General features: G+C 46.7%; 1 protein-coding gene across 3 annotated transcripts in view; it reads left to right on the top strand.

The window, feature by feature from the left end:
• Ypel (Yippee-like) overlaps window positions 1–20,000 on the top strand; it is a 55,327-nt gene that overhangs the window by 5,122 nt on the left and 30,205 nt on the right. Inside the window, exon 1 of one of the 3 annotated variants that reach the window (XM_086542448.1) lies at window positions 3,703–3,838. The exons of the other annotated variants lie outside the window; for them this stretch is intronic. The gene's annotated coding sequence lies outside the window, so the exon portion shown is untranslated. Of the gene's footprint in view, window positions 1–3,702; window positions 3,839–20,000 lie in introns of those variants that run through there. 3 annotated transcript variants of the gene reach the window in all.

Here is a 20,000-nt window from a genome sequence, read left to right as displayed (position 1 = left end):
TCCTACTCCCTATCTCTCTTTCCCTCTTACTTTTCTCCTTCCTCCCTCCCTCCTTTCTTTCCTTCATCCGCTCTGTCCCCGTCCTCCGGCCATTCCTCAGCCTTCCTCCTCTAGTCCTTTTTTTCCCTTTCTGCTTTTCTTTCTCTTTTTTTCTTTTCTTCTTCTAGTCCTTTTGTTCCTCTCTTAGTTTTCTTCTTCTTGTCTGTCGTCCTCTTCCTGTCCCGGACGTTTTCTCACTGTTGTGATTCCCTTCCTTTGTTATTGTTGCCGTTTTTACTGTTGTCTCTCCGCTTTTCATTTGTTTCTGGGTTGGTTGTTCGTGTTATTAAATATTTTGCTTTTGTCACGCACATCGCAATTTTTTGAGATCATTATTCCTGTTGTTATTTTCTTAATCTTATCATTAAAGTTAAGTGTGTTCTTAGCTTACTATTTGTGTTTTTTAATATGTTTCGGGTATATTTCGTGGTCGTTGCTTCAGGTATTTTGGAGAGTAAGGCTATACATGAGTCATGATCTTCGATGCCACGAATCCCTGCCTGCCCAGAGCGAGAAATAACACGAGGGACAATCCTGCGTGTGTCCTTCTCTCTTGAGCCTGGGCTGGCATCGTGGATTGTCGTCGCTTTCCTGCATAATTACAGCAGTGCAGATTGGCATGAATGAAGGGTGCGGCGCAGGGTGTACACAGCTGGAAGGCATGAAGTTGGCCAATAGGCGAGGCTTGAGTGACTCTTACGAAAGAGATGATGTTGCTTTCAGCGTTCAACTTCTCTCCCGTTGCATGCACGGTGACGGTGATTCTTTGGTGTCATTATGATTATTATTTTTATTATAAATATTGGCATTACTAGCATCGTTTCTATTATTATTATTATTATTGTTATTATTATTATTATTATTGTTGATGTTGTTGGTATTGTTATTGTTATTATTATTGTTATTATTACTAAACTCGAGTAGAACCAGTACCAGGTGATGGACTACCAAGACAGGGGAGGGCGGCAGGCAGCCATTGCCAGGTAGATGTATGGACCTCGTGCTGGAAGTGAGACGGGAGAAGAAGGCGAAGAAGGAGCATCCAGTGACACAAGGGACGGCGATAGGGGTAGAAAGGATGGGCTTAGCGGAGCAAGGATAGCGTGCCGAGTGAGGGAGGATGTTGTAAAGCCTGAGTAGGTCTCCGTGCCTGAAACGCTCCGGCGGGGAGGGTGAAAGTCGGCCAGCCTCACTCAAGCCCTGTCACGAGTACCTTTGTGTTGTAATTCGCGTTGAACTTTGTCTCTTACGACCTGTCTGCATACAGACACACGCGTTCACTCTTGCTTGGATACTGTTCTCTCTCTCTCTCTCTCTCTCTCTCTCTCTCTCTCTCTCTCTCTCTCTCTCTCTCTCTCTCTCTCTCTCTCTCTCTCTCTCTCTCTCTCTCTTCCCCTCCCTCTCCCTCTTTTCCTCCCTTTCTCTCTATATATCTATCTATTTATCTATCTATCTCTCCATCTATCTCCTTCTCTCGCTACCTCTTTTCCTCTTTCTGTCTCCCTCCTCCTCCTCCTCTCCATTTTATCTCTCTTTCCCTCCTCATCTCTCCACTCCATTTATCTCATACCTTTTCTTTTTCTTCCCCTGTGCCCTATGTCCCCACCTCATGCCGCTTTTCCGTGTCCGAGTCACACACGCAGTCACCTCCTCGCACCAGCTCATTAGCGGTCTCGCGCAGCTCTCACCTCGGCAACAAAACCTCTTTCAATGAGCGAACTCACAGGTCTCTGAGCCTAAGGCTGTGGTTAAGAGAGAGAGAGAGAGAGAGAGAGAGAGAGAGAGAGAGAGAGAGAGAGAGAGAGAGAGAGAGAGAGAGAGAGAGAGAGAGAGAGGGGGTGTAAAAGAAAGGAAAAGCGAGCAGTGCGAGGGCGACACCGAGAGAGAGAATCAGCTGGGAATGTTTGTAAACAGACACCCCCCCTCCTGCTTCTCCTCCTCCGTTCCACCCTCCCTCCCTCCTCCCTCTTTCACTCCTCCCTCGCCCGGTGGCCGCCCCCCTCCCCCCCACACGCCCACCCTTTGCTATTGATTTCCTTCCCGCCCGCGCTCGACACTCCAGCAGTAGAATGTTCTATACACTCTCATGGTAGAGGGTAGAATGCTTGTCATTTCAGTGCCCTTGTTATTCTTTATTAATTTTATGTGTGTACTTAAGTTATAATCCTGTAACATATGCCTTCGGACTGATCTACAACTAGCAGAACGTTCTGGATATTCAACTTCGGTGGTTGAAATTTAGGCTGTAATCTCTCAGCAGATCTGTATTAGGTTGCCTCCGCGGGCACGGTTTGGCATAACCGTGCTGTTGGATATATGTTATGAATCCATGCATGTAGCCCCCCCCCCCCTCTCTCTTCTCTTCTCTCTCTCTCTCTCTCTCTCTCTCTCTCTCTCTCTCTCTCTCTCTCTCTCTCTCTCCCTCTCTCTCTCTCCTCTCTTCTCCCTCTCTCTCTCTCCCTCTCTCTCTCTCTCTCTCTCTCTCCTCTCTCTCTCTCTCTCTCTCTCTCTCCTCCTCTCCCTCTCTCTCTCTCCCCTCTCCTCTCCCCTCTCCCTCCCTCTCCTCTCCCTCTCCCTCTCCTCCCTCCCTCCCCTCCCTCCCTCCCTCCCTCTCCCTCTCCTCCCTCTCCTCTTCTCTCCTCCTCTCTCTCTCTCCCTCTCCTCTTTCTCTCCTCGCTCTCCTCTCCTCTCTCTCTCCTCTCTCTCTCCTCTCCTCTCTCTCTCTTCTCTCTCTCCTCCCCTCTCTCTCCTCTTCTCTCTCCTCTCTCTCTCTCTCTCTCTCTCTTCCCTCCTCTCCCTATCTATCCTCTCTCTTTCCTCCTCTCTCCTCTCCTCTCCTCTCTCTCCTCTCCTCTCTCTCTCTCTCTCTCTCTCTCTCTCTCTCTCTCTCTCTCTCACACACACACACACACACACACACACACACACACACACACACACACACACACACACACACAGAAAAAAAATCACTTTTCCTTGCTTGATATTTTAATTCTTCGAGGTTTCCTTGTATTAAAGATGAATACCCAAGCCATGCTGGCGCTGATCCTAACCCGATCGCTTCCTCAGCTTTGCCCAAATAACCTACAATCAATAGTTCTCAAACGAGGTTCCAGGCCTACATCTGGCAGTCACCGCAGGCTGGCTAACCGCTCAACGTACATTCATGCAATCGTGCATTTATTATACATAACTGGGATAGGGTTCACAAGGCAACAGGATAGGTTTGTATCCATTTTCGCTTCATACATCCAGGGTGTGACATCCCACGCGTCAGGCGACGTGATAGATAGGACCAGAGGCGGGAGGGAGGTTATGATCACCCAACTATAAATAACCCGCGGCTGATGTTATCGTCCACGGGAAGCCCGAGAGAAAAAGCGTAGTGTTCAGGCGGTACTTCCGCGACTACAGTCCCCTCCGGCTTCGGGACAGCCAGGTCACTGAGAACAGTATACAGGCAGACGGGCTTGCATGTTCAGGTGCTTGACCATCAGACACCAGAGGCGGGATGATGGCCTGTTACTAAAGGCGTGTCAGGCATATCAGCTTCTGATAAGGTTATCTGTGGATATACACCGTCAGCGACAATATTGGCAACTTGCCAAGGCGCGTGACGTCATCAAAATAAACAACAAATTACGGTACCGCAACAGTAGGTCTTGCTCTTGTGTTGGGGGCAGCCACAGCCTGCGTGCCTCGGCCCCGTGCCAGGAGCCGTGGAAAGGAGGGTTCGTAAACCAGGAAGGAGGCGACGAAGGGAAGTGGATGCCGTGGCAAATGAGAAAGGAGAGATAAGGTTAGTGAATATTCACGCAGGAGAAATCACGGAAATGACGGCAGATAAGATATTCCTTACTGCGATAGGCTTATTGGTTTGTGCTCAGTGGAGAGAGTTTGGATTGTACCCACTGACCTTTCAGAGTGACGTCACAGGATAGGGTGGACCGCCGATGTTGTGAAGGGGTGTAGGGCGGAGCTGCTCGTCAAACACAAATGGCATACGGCATACGTCGAGATTATCAAAGCGCCAGAGAGAGGCCTCGTTTTACATTTTAATTAGTGAGCGAACAAGGTACAGGGAGAGCGACCGACACAAAGAATAAGACGTAGAGGGGACGTCAAGCCTTGCTCGGCCTCGTTGCTCGAACCTTTGTACCAAAACACAGACAATGCTTCTGACCGAGTGTCATGCCGTCACGCGCGGTCAGTTAGCCACGTGACGTCATCCATCTACGTGCCACCATGTGTCATGTCACCACAATGTCACCATACGGCACTGTGATCCTCTTAGTCTCATTGCATCGTATATTGGCTATGGTGCACCTGCCTCAAAGAATAGATTCTAATTAAACGTAACTTAAGTTGATTAACAATTATTGGTAGCTATCACCATGTGCTATGTGGTTGTTGCCGAGGTCTCTGGAATCCCTGTGTCTTGACCTAAAGAAGAGACAAAGACAAAAAATAACAAACAAAGAAATTCAAGAGAAAAGTTAACAACACGGGCTCCAGTTGACGTCATTTTATCTGTGTAGACATGCTTATATCTTGGCTGTTGTGTTGCACTGTTCTTTGATTGTCCAAAGTGCTTTCTAGCTGCCTGCCCCCTCCCCTCGCCCCGCATTTCTCCCTCCCTCCCTCCCTCCCTCCCTCCCTCACAGCTGGCTACCTTTCCTCAGCTGGTTGGAAATTCCTGAAACCATCTCATACAGCTGCACTTGTGATGGGAAGTGGAATTTTTCTATCATGCCAGATTTTTCTTGGCATGATGGGTCCAGAGAGAAAGAGTTTGAGAATAAGAGAAAGAAGGAAAGAATAAATGGGGAAGAAAGAAAGAAGCCTCATCTTGTCTTCAACCCGGGTATCAGCTGATACACATGGATCAGCTGATACGGAAGTGAGGAAGAGGAGGCCCTACCCTGTTATCGGCACGGTACGAGGGAGCCAGGGAGGGGGAAGGAGAGGGGGGGGGGCACCGGAGAGCCACACAGGTCCGCTGGATATTGATTGTGTGATTGTCGCTTCAACCATCTGTGGGGCTTCTCGAGGAGCACCCCTTCTTGTGGGTAGATGGTGGCTGTGGTATGGCTGTGGGGATGGTGTGTTAGGGGAGGGCTTGGTAGACAATGGAAAGGAAAAGGCAAAGGAAAAGGCAAAATAAGACAGGCCAAACACGCTAAGGGACACATGAAAAGGCAGAAGGAGGAGAGGAGGTAGGAAGGGATCGAGAGAATATACGAAGAGTGACATAGAAAGGATATCTAGGGAAACGTGCTGAGATAGCATTGTCATTTTTATTGTCATCATCATCAATAATCATCATCACTATCGTTAGTGGTTATATTATTAGTCTTTGATTATTGTCGACATCATAATATATATATATATTTTTTTTTGTATTTATTATTTTCGTATTTGATTTGAAGATATGATGATCATTGTCTTCACAGTGATGATAACGATGAATGCTACTAATCGTCATTGCTGAAGGGAAAATGATTCCTTGGAATTACATGTACACGTAGTTAATAGAAGCAAGGAGCAGGCACAGAAGCAGTAGGAATGGAGGGAATGTGGAGAGGCTAGAATAAAAAGCAATCAAAGGAAAGAGAAAAAAAAAACAAAGCACAGTTACCGAGAAACAGAATGAAGTGATGCACGGCACGAGCGAGAAAGAACGAATAAAAAGAAGAGTGAAACATGGAGAGAGAGAGACAGAGACAGAGGGAGAGATGATATTTTTTAAGAGTTGACAGATAAGCAATTGAGAACAAGCAGAGCAATGTGAGTGTAAAAAAAGAAAGAAAAAAAAGTATAATAGATAGCGTAGAGAATAATGGATAGCGTAGAGAGAGAAGATGCTTTTCAGGATAGCAGCCAACCACCCACGGGGTTATTGACTGCCCTTGAGACTCCTGACGTCCGCTGGCGTTGGTGCCTTTGCCGAGCCTCGGGCGGAGAGCGGGGTGAAGGCGCCTCTGTTGTGCACTCCGACGCCCGCTCTGGGGAAAGGGGTGAAGGGGAGATGGCGTAGGGGAAGGGGGAAGGGGGGAAGGGGAGATAACGGAGGGGAAGGGGAGAAGGGAGAAAAGAAATTAGGAGGAGGATGGCGCTGATGGTGTAGGTGAGAGGGGTAATTTTTGATGATGTTCTTTCTTTTGTTTTTTTACTTTTAGTTGTTATTTCTTTACTTTTTTACATTCTTTTGTTTTCCTCTACCCTTGAAGAAGAGAGATAAGGAAAAGGCGAGTCGGTTAAACAGAGAGATCCGTCACACGCTTGCACAGCACCTATGAGGTCGGCTCAGCTGCAACTGCTGCAAGTCGTGCAACGTGACGCTGCAACATTCAAGGCAACACAACGCGACCTGAGGCCGATTTATGCCGTGTTTTGAGCTAGCGAATCTGCGCCGTCGTGCTTTGTGGAGACGTCGGTGTTGTTTGTGTTGAGAAGCAGCCGATGCGATGCGTCTGTGGTGGCGGTTATGTGTCGTGAGGGAAGATATCGTGAGCTGTGATTGCGTGCGTTGGGTCGTTTTCACTTTGAAGTTTTTGTTTTCTGATGAGTGTTGCTGGACGTGTCAAGACGCTTTGGGTTGAGGCGAGGCAGATGGAAGAGAGCAAGGGATAATGAGACGAGTTGGTGACTCACCATCAAACACAAGTGAGTTCGGGACAAGTCAGATGCACGTCAGGAATGTGTATCCGGATTCCGATTCGATTCAGATTGTATGCAGTTCAAAGGAGAAAACAAACATAATAATTTCTCTAGCTTTGGTAGTAGGTAATGGCGGTACAACGTTAAGTTTTAAGACGGTGAAGCCGCGAGGGGAACGCTGTGACACCAGATCCTGTGGTTCGGAGGATCGGGGAACACGCCGTCAAGACCACAAACATCCTGTGCGTATGAAGGTGCACTCAGGAGTCTGCCGGTAGTATTGTGGAAATCTGTCTTTTGTGCGTTTTATCAATCACGAGTTTATTGAGCAAGGACAAATGTTCTGAATGGTCTTTGAGCTTTCTATGGAGGGCCGCGCTAGACAGCCCAGATAGGAGTAGGAAAGCCAGACGGATGTAAACAGAAAGTGAGGGAATGTAAGAGGAAGTTGAACAGATGAAGCCAGCCGAGCAGACGACTTGCCGGGCGCCGAAGACGAGAGGGTTCAGCAGACGGACGGGCATGCGGACGAGACAAGAGTTCAGCAGACAGGGGTAGGGCAGGCAGGTCAGGTTGATAAGGGGGAGGGGGAGGGCGGACGGCGGCGCCCGGCAACAGTGGTGCTCGCACTGTTCAGAAAAGAATGGAAGTTACCTGGAGCAGGTAAATGACCGGGTCTCCGAAGGATCTATTATTCACCTCCCTGATAACGTTTCGTGCGTTATCACGGAGTACCCAACCAAGAGACAACGGACGAAAGGCGTAGGAGAGGGAGAGGAACAACTACCTAAGCGATGCACAGGCAGGGGCGTGAATGAGCTCACAAGTTGTCCCTGATAACCTGAAACTTTTCTCTGACACTTTTCTGTCACAGCGATTTAAATTTGATAAGATAAGATATACATATAGTTATTTATTTATTGAGGAGGAAGGAAAATCAGAAATCAACCTGCCAGTAGATCCAGATTCCTATGTGCGGCAGGTGACGCTGTGACAATTGGCCACAGTTAAATTTCATATAAGAATGCCCTGGGGCTCCCTTAGCAACAAGGCATTGTTAAATGATGAATCGCGGCTGTGCACGTTGCAGGCGCCAAGTCTCACTGCACTCGCGCCCCAACTAAACTGACGAGGACACCAACAACCAAAAGGTCTGTGTATTAGGGCTGAGTTACGTCTCGCACGTCGATGAAAGACTGACACTTGGCTCCTCAGGGCTCACGCAGACCCTTGAGTCACACGACACGCACACGCACACAATCACACGCAATCACACGCAATCTTTCCCAGCATAACTTACATACACACTTCCTAAGAGATAAGAAACATGTAAATGATTAGATAGAAGGAGGATCTCATTGAAGATGGGATAGTAGAGGAGGAGGAGGAGGGAGTGGATAGAAGGAAGGGGGAAGGTGGTGGTAGGCATCGGGTGGGAGGGGAGGGGGAGGGGGCGTTAGGGAGGAGCTCTATATATAGTCAAGGCAGTCTCGGGAAGGGTAAGAGATGGGGGCGCGGGGGGGGGGGGGGTTCGCAGTTTTTATCATTCAAGAGCTAGGTACCAAAGGAAGATGGTTAATTTGTGACGAAAATATCTTTATCTGTGAGAGAGCGCGAGCTTGCAAGAGAGGAGAGAAGAGAGGAAGGGCTCCATTGAACAAAGCAGAATGGCTGTGGTATCTAGGCAGGTTCGAAGGGCGCAGTGATAACTCTTTCTCATAGATTGGTCGTCATAAGCTTTTTGGAGAAGAGGGAGAAGGAAAATAAGAGAGAGGAAGAGAGAACAACAGAGAAAGGCAAGAGGCGTCCACTCGCTCTATGGGCGTGGCAGGAACGTTATCTGTTGCAGCAAGGAAAGGGTAGCATATGACTTATAGTTAGGCTAGGGCGGGAGGGGGGAGGGGGGAGGGAGGAGGGGCGAGTGGTAGAAGTCGTAGAAGTCGTTATCAGAGCGACCAAGAGGGCAGGAAAGGGCGTGATGCAGTGATTATCGAGCTTATGCTCTCCCAGTGGCATGGGCGTACCAAGGACCTTGACCTCGGCATTGTCACACACGTTTGGCTCTGGATTCTGTGTTGCATTGACGCGGAGGAGATTAGCAAAGGCTGATCAGATTGTATGATGGATTGAAATGTGTTTTTTAAATGGAGAAGAAGGGCGATGGATATGCTCTATGGATTTAGAAAATGTATTGAAAACAGATCGTTCCAATGGCGATGGCAGTGCGTAGTATGTGCGATCCCACCATGTGTTTATGTGGGTACGCGTACCACAAACGCACACACGCACACACACACACACACACACACACACACACACACACACACACACACACACACACACACACACACACACACACACACACACACATATATATATATATATATATATATATATATATATATATATATATATACATACATATATATGAATGTATATATGAATGTATATATACAGAAAGAGTGAGTGTATATGTGTTTGTCTGTCTGTCTGTGCTCGTGTGTCTCCGTCCATCTACTTACCTACCTACCTACCTACCTATCTATTCATTCATCTATCTATGTTTCTCTGTTGGAATTACAGATATAATGGATAGTTCATAGTATCGAATGTTAACCAGTCAAGTAGTTGCATGCTGCAAGGTACAATGTTCACACTTTGTAACAGTTAAATGGATGTAATCGTATTGTGAAGATGGTATAAATTTAGTGGCAGTTCCCAGCCAACCGGAGCTACTGTGTAGGGAAGTATACACGCGGTGAATGACCCACCTTAACTGCACTCATATACGTATTACGACTGAGTTCACTGACCATGCTAAAGAGGAGCTTTTATTTTTGTAGTCTAATAGCACGTTGCTTGACGCACCCCCGTGGAAATTGCACGCTAGAACGTTCCCAAGGGCACACAGGCAACCACATCTTCAGGCAGGGAAACGGAACGGGACATATATCCACACCTGCACGTACGCACGCACCCACACACACACATACACACATGCACACATGCACACACACACACACACACACACACACACACACACACACACACACACACACACACACACACACACACACACACACACACACACACACACACACACTCTCTCTCTCTCTCTTTCTCTTTCTCTTTCTCTTTCTCTTTCTCCCCATCCCCCCCTCCCTCTCCTCGTTTTCGTATTTCTCTTCCCGATGCTCGTACACACAAACAACAGTGAAGCTGTAAACAACGTACTCTTTATCCGAAAGCCGTGGACTCACACATGCAGCGAGCGAAGAAGTTTTCAGACGATGCCCATTTTGCCCAGTGTTTTTGGCGTGGTAGGTGGCAAGGCCAGGTGTTTTTGTGTGGACGAGCGAGAGAGAGAGAGAGCGAAGTTGTGTTCATTGCGGCGTAGTTGTACCAGGAATCACAAGACGTGAGTCCCAAGGTCGGCCACATGTAACCCGACGCGACAGGTGTGTGTGTGTGTGTGTGTGCAGAAGGGAACAGATGTCATCCAAATGGAAGATTGATTATAATGGAACCTTGATGTAAATTCTTTCCTTGGAGGTTGTGATTGTTAGGCATTGGCGCGTAGCTTCGCCGGAATGGGTTCATTAGCGTTTCGTTGTTGCCGTGAGTATGACAATATAATGAAGTGGATTGAAATCGAAATTAGATTTTGGTACGGTGACAAGGACGCAGAATTTGCCTCCAGTTTCTGGTGCGAGGGACCTTCTCTATATTTCTCTGCCTCCCTCTCTCCTTCGCTCTCTTCTCTCTCGCTACGCTGTGGTCCTCTACAGAAGCCCATCGAGTATAGCAATATCATGACCGGTGCCACAAAGCGAGATTCCCTGTGGCCTAGGCATTGGAAGAGAGAAGGAAGGAAGGAGGGAGAGAGAGCAAGAGGGAAATTATAGTAGTCATTAACGTATATCATTGACCGAGAGGAAGATTAGCCTGGCAATTCACCCACAGGTACAGAAATGATGTACTTTCCTCACAGGAATATCGATAAAGTCTGTTCAGTGTTTGGAGAGCCCCACTGTACCCGCCTCACTGTATACAACAATATATACGTTTCTTTCCTGTCCCGGAAGTCCCTCAAGTACGGTTTTAGGACTGGCCACTCTCTTTCTCTCTTTGTCTTTACATCTACCTATCTAACATCTCTGTTACGAGTCATCTTCACTTTGTAAACACACGCACACACACACAAACAAGTAAAAATGAGGAATGCTGAAAAAAGTATAAAAATAAACAAAGGGAAAATAAAAAGGAGGCCAGCGAGTGTTTTGTTGTCCTCTTGTTTGCGTGTATGTACGTACAGTGAAAGTTATGGGATTACCATTGCTGGCTTTTGAGTGTGTCTTGTAGTACTAATCCTGTAACAGAGCGCAGTGACAAGGAGGTTTCACGTGGAAAAGCAAGAGGGGGGGGGGAGCTAATCACTCCGTTTAGAGAGAATGTTATGGTCGAGAACCACTTCCTTGAGAGTTAGGAAACCGACCGTGCTGCAGCGAGATCATTTTTTTTACCAGGGGTTAGCGACCTTTTGTTTTGTTAGATGAATATATGTTTACGTTATGATTTGTATATACATACATACAAACATACTTGCATGCATGCATACATACATACATATATGTGTGTGTGTGTGTGTGTGTGTGTGAGAGAGAGAGATACATATGTATTATTGTGTGTGTATGTTGTATGTATGTTTATATACATACACATTTTTTATTAAATCTTCCCCTGCCCCTTCCCCCTTCCCCCTTCCCCCGGTCACACACTCCCATGCACGCCCCTGTGTAACCCTTCCTCTTCTCAACCTTCATAGGGAGCTCCTCCCACCTCTGCTTTACTTCAGTGCCTCTTTCTCCCCTCTTCCTGCCTCCGCCCTATCGTTATTTCCCCCCCCCCCCCCGTTTCTCCTTTTTTCTTCTTTCGCTGCCCCACTTCGTCTTTCACTTCTTCCTCCTCCTCCTCTTCCCTCTTCTTCCCTCTCTGCCTCCCCTAAACTTGCCCAAGTCCTGGTCCCCCTCCATCGCCGCCATGGTCTCAGATCTCCTTCCTCCGTCCTCTCTTCCCTCCATGTATCCGATCCTCTTCCACCTCAAGGAGGACCCCTTTCCCTTACCCCCCCCCCCCCTCTTCTCGCTCCTCCAATCCCGTGAACATGAGCCCTGTTGCCGAGTAGACCAACCCCAACTCTCAACCACACTTTCCATCATGGCTATTGATGAGATCCTAGTAGTTAAGTACGTACACAAATGATAGATCGTTCTCTGTGTGTGTTTGTCTATTTGTCTGTTTGTCTGTTTGTATGTGTATGCGTGCGTGGCTCCGTGTATGCACTTGACTTTGTTAACGATTCTGAGGATAAATCACTGCATGAGAAAAAGCCGCGTGTGCATTATACTATGCTAACGACATTAGCTTTCACGAAAGACTGGTATGGCATATTTTCAATGCATGCTGTTGTTGACTATCGAATACCTTTATGTGCAATAAATGTCGCATACGTAAACGGGGTGAGAGGGAGGATGGGAAAGAACACGCTCATCTGTGCTGTTGTCAAGACGAAAGGTCAGAGGAAACTATGAGCATGCACGCAGTCTCTCCTTGGCAACTATCCTCGTCATATCACATTGTGATGGATAAATATTTAAGTGTTCCTTCTCACCTCCTCATCTGCAATGGCTACGCTCACCTCCCTCCATCTGTATCCTTCTCTTTCCCTCCCCCTCTCCCCCTCTCCCTCTCCCTCTTACTCTCTTACTCTCTTACTCTTACAAAATAATGCTTGAAAGTACGTCAATCATTATCAATGTCTGCATAGAGGCAGATTATTCGTATATCCATTATTAGAGAATTATCTTTGCAACTGAACTCGTGAGAAGCATGTCAGTGTTCAATAGTTCACTGTTGATTTTGCTTTTGTCAATGTTTATATCAGTGAGGCTTTTTTGTCATTCGGCACGAGTCATTCATATACATAAGTGGGTCTGCGTGACGAAAATGAAACTTTGTTAACAGTTGTAGCTTTGTTATCAGTATAGCAATAATCGAGTGTCAACGTTGAAGCCGTGTTTAGCCACTTGCTTGCGAGAGGCAGACCGGCGCGCCACAACACCGACTCATGCGGTCGTGCATTACATCATCGACCCTGGCCTGCCACATCTCGATGTTATCACTTCATGTATTTTTGGTTTCTAGTTTGTTTGCCTTTTTCCATCTGATTTCTGTAATTTGTCTGGCAATAGATTTATTAATCAGAAAGGCTAGGTAAATTTGTTGGAATTAAAACTGTCTCGAAACACACACAGCAAGAGTTTGTGGTAATTTAATATTGCGGATGACCTTGATTTCAAAACAAGGAGGAAAGGACCAAAACTCTACGGGAAGTACACACCGCGTTTTTTTCTTTTTCTTTAATATACCTTACACCTTTACGCTTATGTTTATTTTGTCTTAAGACCACCGAATGTGTAAGCATAATTCATATTGTAAAAAGTCAAGGTAGTATTTGAGTTCACGACCGCGTGCCAGGAGTGTGTTTCGGTGCGTCTTTGTTACGCCTAATACATTGTAAAGGGCGTCGGCATTGTCGAAATATAGTGTAAATGTGATACCGCTCTAGGCTTCACGTAACACGAAGGTGTACGTGAAACACTCCCTCTCCCTCTCCCTCCCTCTCCCTCTCTTCCTCTCCCTCTCCCTCTCCCTCTCCCTCCCTCTCCCTCCCTCTCTTCCTCTCCCGCTCTCTCTCTCTATTTCTCTTTCTCTCCCTCCCTCCCCCCCCTTTCTCTCTCTCCTTCCCTCTCTCTCTCTCTCTCTCTCTCTCTCTCTCTCTCTCTCTCTCTCTCTCTCTCCCCCCCTCTCTCCCCCCCTCTCTCCTCCTCTCCCCCTCTCTCTCTCTCTCTCTCTCTCTCTCCCTCTCTCCTCCCCCCTCCCCCCCTCCCTCCCCTCTCTCTCTCTCTCTCTCTCCTCTCTCCTTCTCTCTCTCTCTCTCTCTCTCTCTCTCTCTCTCTCTCTCTCTCTCTCTCTCTCTCTCTCTCTCTCTCTCTCTCTCTCTCTCTCTCTCTCTCTCTCTCTCTCGTGTTAGGAACAAGATAGTAAAGTCTCCGGTCGGAAAATCGAAGAAAACGGCCAATCGTATTCAGCTCGGAGTGGCAGACGCAGCCAAGATCGGTGGCGGCGGCGGCGGCAGCGTGCGTGTGTTTACTGGCACCCGTTTGTTGTGGTGATCAGCTGTTGACGGCTATTGTGAGCCTGCGTTGTGCTGCTGCTTCTATTGGTACTCCTCACCTGCGTCTTGGATGGCAGGTTACTTTTTTTTGGAATGTCTGCTGATCTGCATTCGTGTGTTTTATGTTTTCCTGTCATGTGGGTATTTTCCACGCGTTGCCGATGACGCTGGGACTTTGAATGAAAGTTATTTTAGTTCGAGCGGGTGGGAACGTGTATAGATTCGGGTTGGTAACACGGGCAGGAAGGGATGGTCACCTGTTGAATGTAATGTAGGAAGTACTGCCACTTGAACGCTGCTACGGATCATCTCAAGGGCTTATCAACATCAGCAGGACGTTTTGCATCGATTTTCAGTGATATGTAAAGTAAGTCCTTACTGATAGATATCGATTAAAGTGTACCCATTTATCTAAGCTTTACAGACAGTTACACAAAGAAAAAGTACTACCATCAGTTGGCAACACTGCGCGCGGCTGAGTACACGCGCCTCTCGAACGCTTTGTTTGTTTGTTGTTGCACAGGTCTTTGTCTTTGCGGTTGGGTCTCGTGGGTCTTCTTGCGCTTGCTTCTCTTGAGCGGGTTCGTTTCGTTAGGGTTGTTTAGCTTATGTACTTACGTAAATGTGTGCGTGTGTGTGTATGTATGTATGTGTATGTATGTATATGTTTATGTGTAGGTATGTATGTATACATGTATGTATTTATACATACACACACACACACACACACACACACACACACACACACACACACACACACACACATATATATATATATATATATATATATATATATATATATATATGTATATATATATACACACACCCATGCACATATATATATATATACATATGTATGTATATATGTATTTATGTGTGCATGTATGTTTGTTTGTGTGTGTGTATACGAATATGTATATATATATATATATATATATATATATATATATATATATATATATATATATGTGTGTGTGTGTGTGTGTGTGTGTGTAAATATATATGTATGTATATAAATATATACACATATACATATATTTTTTATGCGCACGCACACACACACACACACGTACTTAGTTGCTATTTTGTAACATATCTAGAAAACAAACCGCAATCTCCCGTGGTGATTCATCAACACTGAAATGTTTATAGTGTAGACGTTGACCTTATCACGTCAACTCACTGGCGTTTTCTACCCACGCTGCGCTGCCGCGTCGCTTAGCTTTGTGTACTATTCCGAGCTATCGACTGAGGGTTGGAGGCCCGGCCGCGGTGGCTCAGGCAGAGGTCATGCATGGCTCATGGCGGAATGGCTCCCTCGCTGTAAGGGAATGAAGGGTGGATGACACAGTGTGGCTTGTGGAAGGAAGGACTGCTGATTCAGCTAGTTGATTGGGGGGGGGGTTATTTGGGGGAACGCACTTAGTTGTTTGGAAGGATAGGCTGGGCTACTTACGGTTTTGGAAAGGCGGTAGAGAAGTCGAGTAGTAGTGAAATATGATAGTGCAAAGGTAAACACTCTCGTAAAGATGGATTGGTAGGTTGCATATTCCAGGCGGTGGTGGATGGGTAGATTCGGGATATCGGTGACGCTGAAGAAAGGTAAATACAAGATATGAAGGATGGAAGAAAACTAGAATGAAGATTAAAGATGGAGAAACGGGTATATTTAAGAAGTGCTTGGACGTAAGAATTTGAGTAAGACTTCCGGTGAAGCGTTGAATTGGATAAGGGTCGACGGGCAGTGAAGGACCAAAATCGGGAGACAACGAACGGCCTTGATGTGACGACGTCCTGCTGTTGAGGGGCGGCGGGCGGTCTGCTCCAGGCCGGCCGGGACTGCGTGTTCGGTGCTAAGATTTATTAACAATTAGGATTAGGTTTCTGCGGCCCGCCTCATCTGCGCCATTTGTGCATCACTAATTGCCGTCCGTTCCTCGTGAGTTGTGCAGGGACTGGCACAACAGTTGTGTTTGTGTGTGGCTGACGCGGTTTGTGCAGATATATATATATATATATATATATATATATATATATATATATATATATATATATATATATATATATATATTGTGTGTGTGTGTGTGTGTGTGTGTTTACGCATGTATGCATATATAGCTGGAGACCGAGTTTGTATATCCTCCCTTGCTTGGCGTCGGGCTGCTGGAGACGTACTTGGCAAAGGCCATTGTTATAGAGGCGGCTTGGAGGCGGGGGAGTGTGTATTGGGGAGGGGAGGGGGCGACGGCAGGGAAGAGGAGGGGGAGGCTGGGGGGGGGGCATGACCTGGACGGGAAGGCTGCACGGTGGTCATGCAAGAGAGCTCGGCACGACCCGAGGGTTCATGCACTCGTGGTATTTCTGATTTGGGGTTGCATAGTCTGCACGTAAAGAGAGGTTTGCTTGGTCTAGTGGCAGTGGAATGAGGGGTCAGGCGGCTGATCTTCTATATGGTGAGGGTCCTCGGTCAGTCCAGTGCCTATTCATCAGTGAGAATCTGGAGACGGAACTTGCACAAGCTGCCAGGAGATGGCGCCTCCTCTTGCCGCGAACGCTCCCGTGCAACCCCCATTTATGTGCGCCCATGCGTGGCTTCACATGAATCGAAGCAGTAATGCCAATCCACTTTGACCGAGTCTGTTTCTGCCAGGTCGACTTTGGAAGATTACTTACTTCAGCAGAAGCTTAATAGATGTTTATTTTTGTTCCGTAAGATACTTTGGAAATATTTGTTCTTCTCCGTTTCCTTAGAAAGCAGAACGTCAGAGTAATGCTCCCTCCCCTTCCCCTCGCGCGTTTAAGTATTGAAATCGTATTATTGTTGCATGCTTCGATCTGTGCAAAATCGCGTTGAATATCCTTTCCCATTTTACCCCTGCACGTGAAGCGAACCCGACACGCGATTGTTGGCTGCCGCCCGTCCGATTTTATGTAATCTCATGACGTACGGCTAGGAAAGAGATATTTTTATAGCGCGTAAAAAAAGAAGAGACATAAAACTGGGAAAAAGATCTGCGTTATATTTATAAAACACGAAAGAGAGAGAAAATAAAATCGAAATCTCTGCATTTGTCAATGATGAGGTTACACAATTACCTAACCTTTCCTAGAGCGAAAGCATGCGTGTCCATCTGGCATGGCCTTACATTCCAGCAGCCATTTCCACCTTTCAGGCGCCATTACAGAATCTGTAGATATCTCTTAATATTTTTTTCTCATACATTTCTACGCATATGTCTTGAGACTAGCGTTTCTTTGTTTATAATTTATCCTATAACTAACGTTTTTTGTCTTTGAATTTATTATATATTGACTCATCAAACCAAACGATTTTCTAACGGCTGAAATGTTGTTGTTATTGTTGTTTTTGATACTCTTGTTTATTTTTTCTGTTCACTGGATGCTTTACGTGTGTTATTGAATATTAATGTGCGTGTGTGGCCATATTGTGTTGTCATCATCTTACTATACAGACAGGCAATAGTGTTATGATGTCCTTGCCTGTTGTGTTTCTGTAAGAATTTCAGCTTTATCTCTGCTGCTCATATATTTTCATATTTGTCCATTGTGCGTTCGAATGCTATAGAGAGTGAGCGTGCTTTATACAGCGTGTTACTACAGTATAGTGTTCCTCAAACCCTCGGCAGGGAGGGCCAAGCAGGAGCTTGCAGCAAGGAGTAGGGAAGTCTTGGCCTATGCCTGACTGTAATTGCCTACCTGACATTTTCAGGCTTCCCGCACGCCATTGATCAGGGAGGCTCATGACGTCACACTTACGTCACCATCACGTTGCAGTGGTTCCTCCTCCTCCTACTCCACTTCTTCCCTCTTCTCTCTCCCACCCCCTTAGTCTCTACCTTCCTCTCTGCGCACACACACGCACGCACACATGTCCTCTCTCTCCCAGCCTCTGCCATGGACTCAGCCTCGTAGAATAATTATGAGTCTTTTAGGTCAAAGGTCGTGCTTATTCCCAACCGCCCACGAGGTGAGCTTAGGTTGATAGTGTTTGGGACGGGGAGGGGGAGCTTCGACTGTCCGAGGCTCGAGGAGGAAGGGGCTCCTGTTCGATGCTTTTCTAGAGCTTGGTCCCTCGACGAGATTCAGCTGTAACGTCGCGCAGGCTTGGTGTTTTGAGTGGCTTTAGGCTTGTCACTCTTCCCGATCGATTCCATGTTTAATTTCGCAAAAACGTCTTGCCGTGTTGCCGAGGTGCTGCCTCAGATCCTCCGAAGCGACACGTGGAAAGGAAAATACTTCGATATTCGAAACCATGAAAGAGTTTTTTTTTATGCTGCTCATTATTAGTATTATAACCATTGGTGTCTTAAATGATGAACATGTTTATACTACCAAACCCTCTATCCCCATTTCCTGACCCACCGCCCTCGCCGAACCTTCCAGCTACCCACCCACCCACCTTGAGTGCCCGGAGACTTGCTCGCCCCAATCGGATGATGCTCTGGTAAGGCGGTGATACGGGGAGTAGAAAGGAGAGAGGAGAGAAGAGCAGAGCAGAGGAAGGTGAGAAGAGATGAGAGGAGAAGAGAAGAAGAATAGAGAGATGAGGAAGGAGAGAGAAGAGGAGGGGGAGAAGAAAGAGAAGAGAAGAGAAAAGAAAAGAAGAATAGAGAGAAGAGGAGAGAGGGGAAAGGAGTAGGAAAAGAGAGGAGAGAAGAAGAAAAAGAAGAAGAAGAAAAAAGAAGAAAGGAAGAGGAGGAGGGGGAGATTCGTGGTTATTCTGGCAGGTCAAAAAGGGCATTATGTAGAAGATGAATCATGTTTTGCTTGAACATTAGCAGACTGATTATACATATCCTGATTGCATTTGATGGTAATCAGAAAACATAACAGGAAGGAAAGGACAGTCTAAGCTTGTATGACATTATGGGAAAGAGTGAATTAAGAGCACAGTGGAAAGCACGAGATCAATGCAGTGTGAGAGCGAGACGAGGAGTAAAATAGATCACAGGACGATAGAATAATGGAAAAGAGAATATAACGGAAATAGACACAAAGGGACTGTAAGATTTTATTTTTTTTGGACCTCTGTGCTTTGTGTTTAGTAGGTTGTCACGTCATTCTGTTTGTCACCTTGTCAAAGACTTTAAATCACTTAGGCGCTCAAAATGAAAGTGGTTATTCGCATCATTGTTAGTATAAGGAGTCGACTCAGCATGTTGGGATGATCGCTTATTTTCTCCCCTGCGTTACACACAACCACCACAGGCTTGTTTACAAAACGGACCGACAAGTGAGGGACTGACGTAGCACTTTGCATGGCGGCGAGCGGCCACGCATGCGCACAACCTTGAGCTGGGTTGGGCATGGTTGGCCGGAGGACTCCTGGGTGGGGGCGGGGGCGGGGTAGGGCCTGGGGAGTGGGTAGCCTTGAGGTCTTCTCACCTCGTCGTTCCATAAAGGTTGTGTTACGGCACTGTACCGTTTGTTGATTGAGAGCTGATTATTTGTTTACAGAACAAACGCACGTGCTTGTGTATACATTGTATGTATGACTGTACGATATGTATTGCTTATAGAGGATTTCATCTGTAGTATTTTGTTTTATTGTTTTTATCGTAAGATTAATTTTATTTTATGTAATGAAGGAAGAAGCTATCCATATTGGCTATATTTACCGTTTTATTTCCCTACCCTTATCTTCCTTCCCTCTCCCTTTCTCTCCCCGCTCCCTATCCCTATCCCTATCCCTATCCCTCTACCTCCACCTCCCCCTCCCTTTTCCTCCCTCTTCCTTCCTCTCCCTCCCTCTCCCTCCCTCTCCCTCTCCCTCTTTCACACTTACACTCCGTCACTGGGTAAACTAAACGAACAGGAAATGCAGCTCACAGGTGGACCAGCACCTCCCGCCCGTAATACGATGGGCGGCCTCGAACCGCAAGCAAAAAGGTTAATTGGTCATTCTTGTACTTCGATTGTGTGGTGGTGTTGGTGTGTGTCCCTGTGTCTGTGTACGTCCGTTATGAGAGAGGGAGAGAAATAGAGAGAGAGGGAGTGGAGAGGGGAGAGACAGAGGGCGGGAAGAGAAAGAGAGAGAGGAGGC

Source organism: Penaeus japonicus, unplaced genomic scaffold (assembly GCF_977035675.1).
Source record: "Penaeus japonicus unplaced genomic scaffold, GWHDUDI00000001_assembly GWHDUDI00000012, whole genome shotgun sequence".
NCBI classification, from domain to species: Eukaryota; Metazoa; Arthropoda; class Malacostraca; order Decapoda; family Penaeidae; genus Penaeus; species Penaeus japonicus.
The sequence above is the reverse complement of the archived record's forward strand: the minus strand, read 5'-3'. Positions and strand labels throughout refer to the sequence as shown.